This window comes from Protomyctophum parallelum (assembly GCF_964188405.1).
Source record: "Protomyctophum parallelum genome assembly, chromosome: 18".
Classification (NCBI taxonomy): domain Eukaryota; kingdom Metazoa; phylum Chordata; class Actinopteri; order Myctophiformes; family Myctophidae; genus Protomyctophum; species Protomyctophum parallelum.
Genome location: NC_139716.1, coordinates 44,259,478 through 44,274,157, shown reverse-complemented (window position 1 = coordinate 44,274,157; position 14,680 = coordinate 44,259,478). Strand labels below are relative to the sequence as shown.

Sequence of the window (14,680 nt, the reverse complement as noted above, 5' to 3'; positions counted from 1 at the left end):
CTCGATTGGTCGAGCTGAGGTGACAGCACTCTGAGCACTGAGGAGACCGGAGCGAGGAGAAGCGCACACAACACAACAGCGCACATTTTAAACTCCTAAGTGCGACACAGCGACAGCGGACACACATAAAAATAACCTGGAAAAGCACACAGAAACACTATGGCCACGAGAGAGGGAGAGACAGAGCTTGTGTGTGCGTGAGGGAGAGAGAGAGAGAGAGCCATAAAGCTGTCGCGACGAGTTGTTTGCTTGCAGTTGTTGTTCTACACTACAGCTAACAGCTAGGCTAACTGCAGATGTGTGTGTGTGCGTGTGTGTATGTGTTTGCGTGCGTGTATGTGTTTGCGTGCGTGTGCTCGCGCGCGAGAGCGCCATATAATCTATTCTAAATTGCCAGAACAGAATTTTCTTTCTTTTTCAGGGCAAGGCATTAGGCATATCATTACTAGAAATGTGCTGTACACAATACTACACATTGGAAGAATTAAATTCAACTAGCACAACGGTTAAATGATTTGTATTTGCACATTTCTTGATATTGACATTACAACTGGACTGGATGTTATGGCACAATTTGCTCAATCTGCTCAAGAGGCACTATAATTGCAACCCACACAATGTTAAATGCTATATTCAAAAGGTGGGTTATCATTTATCATATGAGCTATAGCCTATATGATATATATTTTTCTCTTGCAGTTTAAGCAAAATATTGTAGACAGGTAAAGGTTGGAGAACAACTGGTCGAATGCATTTAAAACGGGTGTTTTACTGTTGTCCCACTCCCCACATGGAAATGAAATCCATATCGGCAAATATAGCCTATATATAATGTATGCTGCATATATCCATGTTCATATAAACTACAGTATGTGCATATACAGTATATCTATTATGTATAGGAAATATATGTGACAGCTGTGGCATGTGGCTGCCACAGCTGTGGCACATGTGGCATATAAAAATATGTTCATATTATTGGTTTAAAAAAGTACAATAAAGCAAATAAATTTGAAAATAGACAATCTACAAGCTCACGTGTCTCATCGAGCTTGTAGATTGTCTATTTTCAAATGGCCGAAATGTATTTAAGTACAATACTATATACATAGGTACTTTCCACCACTGTTGAATAATAACCAGTCATTATTTAAACATGAATATCTCTGTATTCCGGGACCCCCCCGGCCGTGCCAAGGGGGAGGGGGCCCTGCCGGCCGAGCTACTCAGCAGTGGGGGAATAGGGGGGGGGGGGGGGGGGCAGACTTAACAGGTTCTGGGTTCTGGTTATATGGAAACGGAAGCAGAACTTGGTTCTGGAACTACACATGGTTCTTGGTAGTTCTGGGTCCTGGAAAGTTCTGGTTCTGGTTCTGGTTCCACCCCATAGTGGAAAAGGGGCCTTTGTCTACATAAAGTGCTATCTAAGGGACGAGGCTAGGGCAAGTGCTACGGGCCATGGTGGAGTCTGAAGAGGTGGGTTTTCAGACTACGGCGGAAGATTGGGAGTGAGGCTGCAGTTCTGACTGTGATGGGAAGTGCATTCCATAGTTTTGGAGCCAGAAGGGACAACAGAATGTTTCATTCCACTTTCCTCTGTGTACCAGCAGAGGGGGCTCAAGTACCACCAGTGGTAGGCTACTATAGAAGCTCTGGGCGCTGCGTTCTGACGCTCGGTGTTGATTTCGTCGACTAATACTATGAGGAAAACTGTTCGTCGTCGACTACCTTTTTTTTCACTGACGAAAACTAAATGAAAACTATGATGACTAAAGCTGAGACTGATATTATATTGACAATTTCGTCAACACATAAAAACTAGACTTAAAATGTTAGGAAGGGACTATAGTGGACAAGAGATCCAGTATATGTGACGCGTTGTGAGCTTGTAGATTTTTTGTAGATATTTTCAGCAAGTGTAAAATCATTCATTTCGACGGCATCAAGCCCCGCCAAAATACATCAACTATAGATTTAGTCGACTAAAATATCATGACATTTAGTCGACTAAAAACAAAAGACTGACTAAAAAACTTAAAATCTAAAATGTTGCTGTCAAAATCAATGCTGCTTTGAAATCAAACATTTTTATAAAATATATTCTTTCTGGGGGGTGGGTGGGGGGTGAGAAAGTTTGATAACCACTGCTATAAAAAAATAAAAAGCTAAATTATAAAACAATGCTTTTAGTAGAGAGGGGGGAGGGAGGGGGGATGCTGTCGACGTCACACGCAGCCAGCTGTGTGTGTGTGTGTGTGTGTGTGTGTGTGTGTGTGTGTGTGTGTGTGTGTGTGTGTGTGTGTGTGTGTGTGTGTGTGTGCGCGCGTGCACTATACGTGCGTGAGTCCTCTGCTCTCACACACACACACACACACACACACACACACACACACACACACAGAGGTGGGAGGACTGCTGTGGCTGGCTGGGAGTCTCTCTCTCTCTCTCTCTCTCTCTCTCTCTCTCTCTCTCTCTCTCTCTCTCTCCCTCTCCCTCTCTCATTCCTTCCGAGCAGCCCTCCTCAGTGAGAGAACGCTAAACAAACACAGCGTCGAGGCGACAGTTTTCTTCCCCTGCTCTTCCTTCTCTTCAAACCTTCACCAGATCTGTTTCTGCAAGAAGAAGGAGGAGGAGGAGGATTAGAACAAACCCTACAGTAGCGTAGCTTTGATGCTGTTCTCCTCCACCAGCAGCAGCCTGCTGAGCTGCTAACAGCCGGCAGACACAACTCAACTGAGCCTCCATACATACATGGATCAGCCACACTAGAGCGGAGAGAGGAGGCAGCAGTGGCCGCCAGGCAGACACCCAAACCCCGCAGAGAGGAGGCAGCACTAGCCGCCAGGCAGACACCCAAACCCCGCGGAGAGGAGGCAGCAGTAAGCCGCCAGGCAGACACCAAAACCCCGCAGAGAGGAGGCAGCACTAGCCGCCAGGCAGACACCTAAACCCCGCAGAGAGGAGGCAGCACTAGCCGCCAGGCAGACACCTAAACCCCGCAGAGAGGAGGCAGCAGTGGCCGCCAGGCAGACACCTAAACCCCGCAGAGAGGAGGCAGCACTAGCCGCCAGGCAGACACCCAAACCCCGGGGGCTGCAGAGCTGGACTGACCGCTCTCTGGACGGTTTGTCTGGATGTGGAGGAGCCTTTCTTTGGTTTGGTGTGAGAACTGAACAACCTTCTTAATTTCGGACTACAACAGGCTTTACAGCACCTTATAGTTGATTCGCTCGTTGCGCACGGTAAGCGACTAAGCGTATAAAGACGCATTTATTTTCCCACCATCATCATCATCATCCTCATCATATCCTCGCCAGGATAACACGTATTGTGTCTGCAAACCTATCCGGCGGTTCTTTAATTCACAGACTGTGGAGGACCAGAGACCGGATTGATTGATGAATCGCTGCATTTGATTTCGCGTACGTCGCTCTCTGTGTGAACACAGACCAGACAGTGTGATATCTATGGTGGTGGTGATGTCGCTTGTCGCCGGTAGAGCCAACAACATGCCGCTGGCGACACACGGATTGCTGCTTCATTTCTTCTGCCTGCTGGGATTTCTGCACAGCCTGGAGGTGTTGGTCACACAGCCGGCGATGAACCAACCACACAGCCTGGAGGTGATGGTCCCACAGCCGGCGATGGATGGTGAGACACACACACACACACACACACACACACACACACACACACACACACACACACACACACACACACACACACACACACACACACACACACACACACACACACACACACACACACACACACACACACACACACACACACACACACACACACACACACACACACACACACACACACACACACACACACACACACACACACACACACACACACACACACACACACACACACAGTCTTGTTCCAATATTGTCGTTGAAAATGAACATATGTTTTATGTAATATACAAATGAGTTAATGAGAACAACTGACTGTCAAAACATTGTTAGGCCTATTTTATTTTTTTAGACGACCGTGTGTGTGTGTGTGTGTGTGTGTGTGTGTGTGTGCACGTATTGAAGCAGACTTTCTTCTCCACGCCACACGTGAACGTGTTGCAATGCCAGATCAGTGTGTTCGCTTGGCACAATGCGCCTAGACAGACCAGTAGGCTACTGTGTGTGTGTGTGTGTGTGTGTGTGTGTGTGTGTGTGTGTGTGTGTGTGTGTGCGTGCGCGTGTGCGTGTGTGTGTGTGCACGCAGTGTTGGTTATACTATATGTGGCTTATTATTATAAGACCCCCCCCACCCCTTCCCCCCCTCACTGTATATTATCTTTTCCCTTTTTACCTCCTTTTATGATGACTTCCTGTTTTTTTTTTGTGATAGCCTATATAGGCTAAAAGTGTCTATTTGTACGTCTCTAAATGTTGTGATGGATTGAACATGGTGGACCCTGTTGTAAACCAGTGTGAAGTCCGGTCTCTGTATTGAGTTGTGCTTTCATTTGAAATAACCACAGATCAATCGATAAATCAATAGCCAGGTCTGCTAATGTCCTATGAAATCAGTTGATGGCGTGTGAGATATCAGTGAGATATCAGTGAGATATCAGTGAGATATCAGTGATATGTCAGTGAGATATCAGTGAGATGTCAGTGAGATATCAGTGAGATATCAGTGAGATGTCAGTGAGATGTCAGTGAGATATCAGAAGCCAATTAGTCTGTAATTAAATCAGGACAATTCACTATAGGCTACTACTAGTGACAAAGTGGCCGCAATTTGCAACTCTAGATTATTTTATAAAGGGATGAATCTAGAGTTGCAAGACCCTCCATTGACTCCCTAATTCATCCAATTTGCGTTTGCGATCTGCTTGTCTTAAACAACGTTGCAGCTCTAGGCCAAGCTTGAATTAAACCTCTTTCAATCTGTCGAGCTTTTGTTTCATAATAATCCACCATAGACATGTTGTTATGAGCTACTTTCTGCCAAGAGATTCTGTGCAAGTGATTCTTTCTCAAGTGGTGGAGTTTGGAAGCACTCGTCGTAAGTCACTGAACGGCCCTGCGTGCCAACTGTTTCACATTTGCACATAATGCAGGAGGCAGCAGCGCGACCCCTTAAAAACGAGTGCTTCCAAACTGCAACACTTAAAAATAATCACCTGCACAGAATGTCTTGACAGAAAGTATAGCTCATAACACTTCTACGGTGGATTTTTATGAAACACTCACTTTGCAGATTGAAAGAGGATAATTCAAGCTTGGACTACAGCTGCAATGTTGGTGAGTCTAATGTCGTTTAAGACAAGCAGATCACAAACGCAAATTGGATGAATGGAGAGTCAATGGAGGGCATTGCAACTCTCCCATTCTAAAAAAAACCGAGTGTTGCAAATTGTGGCTAGTGACAAACTTGTCTGTCTGCTGAAAGAAACTCTGTCACAGCTAGTACGCAGGCAGGCAGGCAGGCAGACAGACAGGCAGGCAGACAGGCAGACAGACAGACAGGCAGACAGACAGACAGGCAGGCAGACAGACAGACAGACAGACAGACAGACAGACAGACAGACAGACAGACAGACAGACAGACAGGCAGACAGACAGACAGACAGACAGACAGAAAGAAGGTCTGTGTAAAAAATAAAAGGTCATAATGGTTTTAACAAAAGGCACCTTTTGAAAGCCAGTCTGTCACACAGCATATTATTGCATGTCCAGTAGTTTTGGTTTTCAGATATTTATTGATAGTCCAGTTGCATCTATTCTCTACCTTTTCAGACCGTTATATTGTCCAAATAAAATAACCATAGCCTATTTATTTGAACTGTGCACATAAAACATAATATATGCGTATTTGTTTGGCCCAATTTATTTTCTTTGTTGTCATGATTTGTCGCAACTCGAGTTGTCTTCGTACGACGCTTAAAAGGTTTTTAAATTAATACTTTTTCTTTTTTAACCCATTCTGACCGGGCACCCATTTTGGTGTTAGCATCATGTTATGCTTTATCTATTTAAAAATAGCAGATCTACAAGCTCATATCGCGCCACCGAGTGGCGCGATACGAGCTTGTAGGTCTGCTATTTTTTGAAAAATCGAAGAACGACTGACATAGAAACATAGCTTTATCAGAAAACTGTCAGGATGTAGAAGACGTTTATAGAATCTGATCTCAGGTCAGAATGGGTTAAATGTCTATGAGGAAAAATGCATTGGGAATTATTTCCTGGGCTTACAGTAAATCGCTCTGGATTTAGAGTGTCTGATGAATGCCTACATTGTCGCTGCGAAGCTTTTCAGCTTGTAGATCTGCTATTTGTCAGCTTGTCAGCTATTTTCCAAATAGCCGTTATTGTGTATGTATAGGTTTATATTTTATACAGTGCTCATAGTCTATTCTATTGGGCTTGTTTTCATTGACCCAATTGCTTGTTTCTCTCGCAAAACCTGGCAACACTGACTATGACATGTAAGGTTCAAAACCTGCTCCCTCCCCATGACACGCACGCACGCACGCACGCATGCACGCACGCACGCACGCACGTCTAACAGGACTTCTGGAAACAATTACTCCTACACACACACACACACACACACACGCATGCGCACGTATACACGCACACACGCACGTCTAGTAGGATCTCTGGAAACAATTACTCCTACACAGAGACACACACACACACACACACACACACACACACACACACACACACACACACACACACACAGAAGGAGGCGTTTATCAAAGAGGCGTTAAGTTCCATACCTTACAGTCATCAGGCTGCGCACGTTGGGAGTTCAGTGTGTGTGTGTGTGTGTGTGTGTGTGTGTGTGTGTGTGTGTGTGTGCATGTGCGTGTGTGTGTGTGCGCGTGTGTCATTGCTGTCGGGGCAAAAAGCACTTATTTCCATAATTCTAACCTTTCTGTGTTAGAAGTAACACAATGCGCCGCGTTTTGAGCTTGTAGATCTGCTATTTTTGCTGTGTTGGAATTTCGGACAGATACCATATATATATATATATATATATATATATATATATATATGGCTCAATATGCGTACATAAAACATATTAGTATATGGACTAGTACCCCTTGTTCACAAGCTATTGGCTAACAAACAATACTGTTATGTCTGGTCAATTAAATCATTGTGTGTGTGTGTGTGTGTGTGTGTGTGTGTGTGTGTGTGTGTGTGTGCTACTACTTTCCCCTCTAAGTTAATGCAGCTGTGAATATTACCTCTCAGTGCTAGTAGCACATCACGCTCTTTTCTTTTTTTTTTTTCACCCGACAAAACAATTGAAATAAAGAATGCTTACATAAGTTTCAGTCCAGAGTTGATTGGCTGATTGGCAGACTGAATGCAGTCTTGTTGTTGTTGTCGGGGGGGAGGGGGAGGGGGGGGGGCACAGAGGTCTCGGGTTCGTCGACGGAGCCTCAGGGTTTTAATTGGACCTAAAAAGAAACCCTGCTCATTGTGTGGCTGTGCTTGCCGGGGGAACCTCCCATTAACGAACGGGGTCCAATTAGTCTGCAGCGCTGCTAATTGGACCCCGTTGGAGGAAGAGAGAGAGAGAGAGAGAGGGGGGGGGGCTCTCGTGAAAAACAAACAAAGAAAAAAAAAAACGTATTCTCATCATTCTTTCCACCGTCCGTCCGGAAGTAATGTTTAGTGTCGCTGCAAAAAAAGAGTCCAGTCGTCGTCCGTCAGTCGTAGAGCGGAAAGACCTTGTTTCCGCCCTGAGGGGCTTCAGAACGGTAAACACAGTGAAGTTATAACGGAGAGGAAGTTTGTATCGTTTTCTACCAGACCCTCCAGTATAATAATAATAAACTTTATTTGTATAGCACTTTTCATACATAAATGCAGCTCAAAGTGCTTCACAGGGCAGGACACAAAAATAAAATACAATAAAACACAAGTAGTTAAAATGATAGAACAATGGCAGAGAACAAAATTGAATATAAGAACATAAAATAAATAAAAACAAATAAAAACACCACATGCAGCAAATCAGTCAGGGCAGGGTAGGAACGTGCATAGTAAAACTCAACTAAAAGCAAGGGTGAAGAGGTGAGTCTTGAGTTGAGATTTAAAAATGTCTACAGAGGGTGCGTGTCTGAGCTCGAATGGAAGTTTATTCCAGGCTGTTGGGCCATAGAAGCAAAAAGCTGCCTCACCATAGTAGTATAGCACAGACCAGAGTCATAGAGTATACATATATAAACTTTATTACAGGCCCACAAGGTAAGACAGTACATCACATATACGAGAATACAAATACAAAAATAAATAAAAATACAGTACATTTCCCCAGCCCCACAGGTTACTACTCTAGGCGAGGCACTCATTCATGCCAGTGTTCTCTGATGGTAGAAGTGTACCTTACAGAACTATACGGCATGGGTCTGTCATCTGTCCAATGAGTCCATTCAGTGTCCTCTGATGGTAGAAGTGTACCTTACAGAACTACGGCCTGGGTCTGTCATCTGACCAATGAGTCCATTCAGTGAGCGATCCAGCCTGCTCATGAATTTGAATGTCAAGTTCCTCAACAGAGCCATGAACGTAGTGAGACCCAATGAACAGAAAAGCCCACTGGCTCTAGTGCTCCTGGGTTCTTTTTAACAGGATACGAAGACAGTCATTATAGGCTACTTGCAGTTTGCGTATAAGCTCTCCTTCTTGTACTTTACCCACAGTGGAGCTGTGTAGAGAGGGTGCAATAAGCTCTAAAGAGGTTTACACATAGCACAGACCAGAGTCATAGAGTAAGACAGAGTCACGACATGAGGGGGCAGAAAACTGACAAGATGGAGTTGGAAATACATTGTTTTGTTTTCAACGAGGGCCGGCGCAAATATAAGCTATTTTAGGCATGTGTGCAACATGACAACTGTTTTAAAGTACAGTGACAACTAAAGTCTCTGTAATGTTTATCGTTGTACTATTAACAAGTAAGACGCGCAAACGCGGGAAGCGAACGCAGCTCGTGTGTGTGTGGTTGTGTGTGTGTGTGTGTGTGTGTGTGTGTGTGTGTGTGTGCTACAGCTGCGCCCTGTGTGTGTGTGTGTGTGTGTGTGTGTGTGTGTGTGTGTGTGTGTGTGTGTGTGTGTGTGTGTGTGTGTGCTACAGCTGCGCCCTCTGGTGGCGGGCGGGTGGTGTAACAGCGGGACAGACACACAGACACACACACAGACACACAGACACACACACACACAGACATTCAGCCCTTGCTGTCATAGTAAGTGGCTCACTGCGTTCGCAATAAAAAAACAATCTAAAATAAAGGGATTTAAGGTCATTAAAGTCCAGTGCATTCTGTAAACTTCCGGTCCAGGACTTATTTGTCACTCTTCGGCCAATAGAAGTCTATGTAGGAGAGCCTCCATTGGACTGAAGCCTATAGAAGTCTATGTAGGAGAGCCTCCATTGGACTGAAGCCTATAGAAGTCTATGTAGGAGAGCCTCCATTGGACTGAAGCCTATAGAAGTCTATGTAGGAGAGCCTCCATTGGACTGAAGCCAATAGAAGTCTATGTAGGAGAGCCGCCATTGGACTGAAGCCAATAGAAGTCTATGTAGGAGAGCCTCCATTGGACTGAAGCCAATAGAAGTCTATGTAGGAGAGCCTCCATTGGACTGAAGCCAATAGAAGTCTATGTAGGAGAGCCTCCATTGGACTGAAGCCAATAGAAGTCTATGTAGGAGAGCCTCCGTTGGACTGAAGCCCCATGAAGTGATTTGAATAACAAATTATTGAGATCTCGATTCTCAGATTTTTGAGAGCCTGCCATCGCGCAAATTCCAGTATTCTTTCGCATGCTGAAAATAGCCGATCTACAAGCTCACAACGCGTCGATTCCCCCGGCTTCTCCTCCTCCTCCTCCTGGCAAAGTGTCCACGAGCAAAGACACCGTCTGAAACCGTGAGGCCGCAGGTTGGTGCCGTGGCCGAGGTCGCGGTCCGCAACGAAAGGCGTTTAACATTTCTCTTTGTTTCTCAACCTTTTGTTGTTAAAGCGTCTTAACTAGTCGACGTGTTAAATCCATTCCTCTGCTAATGACCAATAGCACGGGACGCCAGGGAGCGTGGCTTACTCCTGATGATTATACCAGAGGGCGTGTGTGTGTGTGTGTGTGCGCGTGCACGCTGTTAAAGGATAAATCCATACTAGAAGGCTTTCTTACCTTTTATTTGTAGTTGTTACGTCCCCACCAAAGAGGTACAGGTGTTATTTGTAGTTGTTATGTCCCCACCAAAGAGGTACAGGTGTTATTTGTAGTTGTTATACGTCCCCACCAAAGAGGTCCAGGTGTTATTTGTAGTTGTTACGTCCCCACCAAAGAGGTACAGGTGTTATTTGTAGTTGTTATACGGCCCCACCAAAGAGGTCCAGGTGTTATTTGTAGTTGTTACGGCCCCACCTAAGAGGTCCAGGTGTTATTTGTAGTTGTTACGTCCCCACCAAAGAGATCCAGGTGTTATTTGTAGTTGTTACGTCCCCACCAAATAGGTCCAGGTGTTATTTGTAGTTGTTACGTCCCCACCTAAGAGGTCCTGGTGTTATTTTGTGCAAAAGCGCACTATTGGCTATTTCCCCTACCATAAGCCCACAATGAATTGAATTAAATTGAATTGAATTGAATTGAATTGAATGGGGCTATGGGGTGTGAGGCTGAAATAAAAGACAGATTCTGACTGAGGCTAAGTCATTGATTTTTTCATTTTTTCATGTCATGTGAAAGCAGGGAATCATAGCTTCAAATGGACATATTGGTTGTTCAATTTGACCCACCAGTTCTGGAGGGAGGGGGAGGGAGGGGGGACACACACACACAACACTAACGAGGCCAGCGAGGAGAGCGTCTAAATGAGCTGCTGGACATTTTATTTATTATTTATTTGTGCTTCTGTCTTTCTGTGGGAGAAGAATGATGAGTCTGCGGTTTCAACCCTTAGCTTTAATACCATTATTATTCTATTCTGCATTTGAGCCACGGAACCGAACCACCATTTGTTGAGATATTGTTGTTATTCTTGCGTAAGGTTTTGTTCAACAATTCCATCCACGCTGTATATTGATGTTGGTACCATTAGGAGAGATAACATGATGTTGGTACCATTAGGAGAGATAACATGATGTTGGTACCATTAGGAGAGATAACATGATGTTGGTAACATTAGGAGAGATAACATGATGCTGGTACCATTAGGAGAGATAACATGATGTTGGTACCATTAGGAGAGATAACATGATGTTGGTACCATTAGGAGAGATAACATGATGTTGGTACCATTAGGAGAGATAACATGATGCTGGTACCATTAGGAGAGATAACATGATGTTGGTACCATTAGGAGAGATAACATGATGCTGGTACCATTAGGAGAGACAACATGATGTTGGTACCATTAGGAGAGATAACATGATGCTGGTACCATTAGGAGAGATAACATGATGTTGGTACCATTAGGAGAGATAACATGATGTTGGTACCATTAGGAGAGATAACATGATGCTGGTACCATTATGAGAGATAACATGATGTTGGTACCATTAGGAGAGATAACATGATGTTGGTACCATTAGGAGAGACAACATGATGTTGGTACCATTAGGAGAGACAACATGATGTTGGTTTTTTGATTGATTGATTGAAATCTTTATTAACAGTTTGTAGAATTTACAGTACATTTTAAGCACAAACTCAATACAAAGACTGTCAACTGTGAGTGGACGACCCAATTAAGCATTACACTTGTTTACAACAGGGTCCACATTGTTCAATTCATCAAAACATTTAAAGACATACAAACATTTAGAGACATACAAATAGACATTTCTCTGTAGGTAAAGAACAGAACAGGAATTCATCATATGGGAAGCAAAAAAGGGAAAAGATACTATATACAGTGAGGGAAAATGGGGTGGGGGGGTGGGGGGGATTCAGATTTTACAGAGGCCAGTTTCGAATTGCAGCCATCCGTAGGTGCCCTTTGAGAGCGGTTTTGAAGGAGTCAAGGGATTCACATGTCTTAATGACTGTTGGTAGGGCGTTCCACATTTTGGTGGCATAGGAGCGAAAAGAATTTAGTCCCTTGTTTGTGCCGAATCTGGGTTGTACATGGTTTGTTGCACTCCCTCTGGTGTTGTGGGTGTGGACTTCGTTTACATTAAGGAAGTATTTAGACAGGTACATGGGTATCTTGGTGGTGTATCGAATCTTGTGGACCAGACCCATTGCAAGATGCTGTACTCTGTCGTCGACCCTAAGCCATCCCAGCCTGTCAAAGTGGGCAGGGGTGAGGTGGGTTCGGGGGGTGAGGCCAAGTAGGAGCCTGACCAGTTTGTTTTGAGAGGTCTGGAGCCTTGTTTTAAGGGCCTTTGAGGTGCTGTGGTACCAAGAGGTGGATGCATAGTCAAAGAAACCTTGTACGAGGGCTCCTGTTAAGGTCTTCAAGGTGTTTTTGCTGACCAGTGAGGAGATCCTGTAAAGGAATCTTGTTCTTTGATTGACTTTTTTGATTACGTTGGTGGCCATTTTATCACCGGAAAGATTGGCCTCCAGGATGGAACCTAGGTAGGTAATTTCATCTTTTCGTGTGATAATATTGTCACCCACTCTAACCAAGAAGCCATCTGCCTTGCTGAGTTTACTATTTGATCCGAAGAGGATGGATTCAGTTTTTCCCAGGTGTAAGGATAGTTTGTTATCAGCGAGCCAGGTGCAGATTCTACCGAGTTCAGAGCTGAGGGTCTTTTCAACCTGCAGTTTGTTCCTGTCCGAGACCAGCAGTGCTGAGTCATCTGCGAACAGGAACAAGTTGCAGTCACAAGCTGAAGTCATGTCGTTAACATAAATTAGGAACAGTAAAGGCCCTAGTATGCTTCCTTGTGGGACGCCACAGCTCACTGGCAGGGGAGGGGACAGTGTTCCGTTCACCTCCACCATCTGTTCTCTCCCCTCCAGGTAGGATTGCATCCAGCTCACTGATGTGCTATCAAAACCAATAGCTTTAAGCTTGTTAACCAGTATGGAGTGGTTCACGGTGTCAAAAGCCTTTTGGAGGTCCAGCATGACCATGCCGCAGTATTTTCCAGCATCCACCTCGTGTTTGATGTGGTCGCTCAAATAGAGGAGGCATGTGTCAGTGGAGTGGGATGTTCTGAAACCAGATTGGAACTCGTACAGCAATTTATTAGTGGCAAGATACTTTTCAACCTGTTCATAGACTATTTTTTCCATCACTTTCGAGATGGAGCTTAGAATAGAAATAGGGCGGTAGTTGCCGGGTTCTAATTTACTCCCTTTTTTGTACAAGGGGGTTACTTTGGCCAGTTTAAAATCTTGGGGGACCTGTCCCTGTTTGATGGAGAGGTTAACTATATGGGTGATGACTGGAGCTATGGAAAAGGCTGAGTCTCTGAGAAATTTGGAGGGAATATTGTCATGGCCAGTGGCCTTGTGGGGTTGGAGGGCACTCAGTTTTTTAAGTACCTCCTCGGTTGTTACCATTGCCATTTTAAAATCATCTTTACAAACACCAAGGTTTTTGTAGAAGGCTGTGATGTGCTCTACACCAAAACGCCCAGAGTGGGAGGGCAGTTTGCTAACCAGCTTTGTTGCAATGTTTGTAAAGAAGATACCATTAGGAGAGACAACATGATGTTGGTACCATTAGGAGAGATACCATGATGTCGGTACCATTAGGAGAGACAACATGATGTTGGTACCATTAGGAGAGATAACATGATGTTGGTACCATTAGGAGAGACAACATGATGTCGGTACCATTAGGAGAGACAACATGATGTTGGTACCATTAGGAGAGACAACATGATGTCGGTACCATTAGGAGAGACAACATGATGTTGGTACCATTAGGAGAGACAACATGATGTCGGTACCATTAGGAGAGATAACATGATGCTGGTACCATTAGGAGAGATAACATGATGTTGGTACCATTAGGAGAGATAACATGATGTTGGTACCATTAGGAGAGATAACATGATGTTGGTACCATTAGGAGAGATAACATGATGCTGGTACCATTAGGAGATATAACATGATGTTGGTACCATTAGGAGAGATAACATGATGCTGGTACCATTAGGAGAGACAACATGATGTTGGTACCATTAGGAGAGATAACATGATGCTGGTACCATTAGGAGAGATAACATGATGTTGGTACCATTAGGAGAGATAACATGATGTTGGTACCATTAGGAGAGATAACATGATGCTGGTACCATTATGAGAGATAACATGATGTTGGTACCATTAGGAGAGATAACATGATGTTGGTACCATTAGGAGAGACAACATGATGTTGGTACCATTAGGAGAGACAACATGATGTTGGTACCATTAGGAGAGACAACATGATGTTGGTACCATTAGGAGAGATACCATGATGTCGGTACCATTAGGAGAGACAACATGATGTTGGTACCATTAGGAGAGATAACATGATGTTGGTACCATTAGGAGAGATAACATGATGTTGGTACCATTAGGAGAGACAACATGATGTCGGTACCATTAGGAGAGACAACATGATGTTGGTACCATTAGGAGAGACAACATGATGTTGGTACCATTAGGAGAGACAACATGATGTTGGTACCATTAGGAGAGACAACATGATGTTGGTACCATTAGGAGAGATACCATGATGTCGGTACCATTAGG

The 14,680-nt window shown here is 44.3% G+C and overlaps 1 long non-coding RNA gene across 1 annotated transcript in view; it reads left to right on the top strand.

Annotated features, from left to right (window-relative positions):
- Positions 1–2,649: 2,649 nt before the first annotated feature.
- LOC310875298 overlaps positions 2,650–14,680 on the top strand; it is a 38,337-nt gene continuing 26,306 nt past the window's right edge. The window contains exons 1-2 of the long non-coding RNA XR_014570634.1: positions 2,650–3,578; positions 3,624–3,651. This is a non-coding gene — a long non-coding RNA (uncharacterized lncRNA). The remainder of the gene's footprint in view (positions 3,579–3,623; positions 3,652–14,680) is intronic.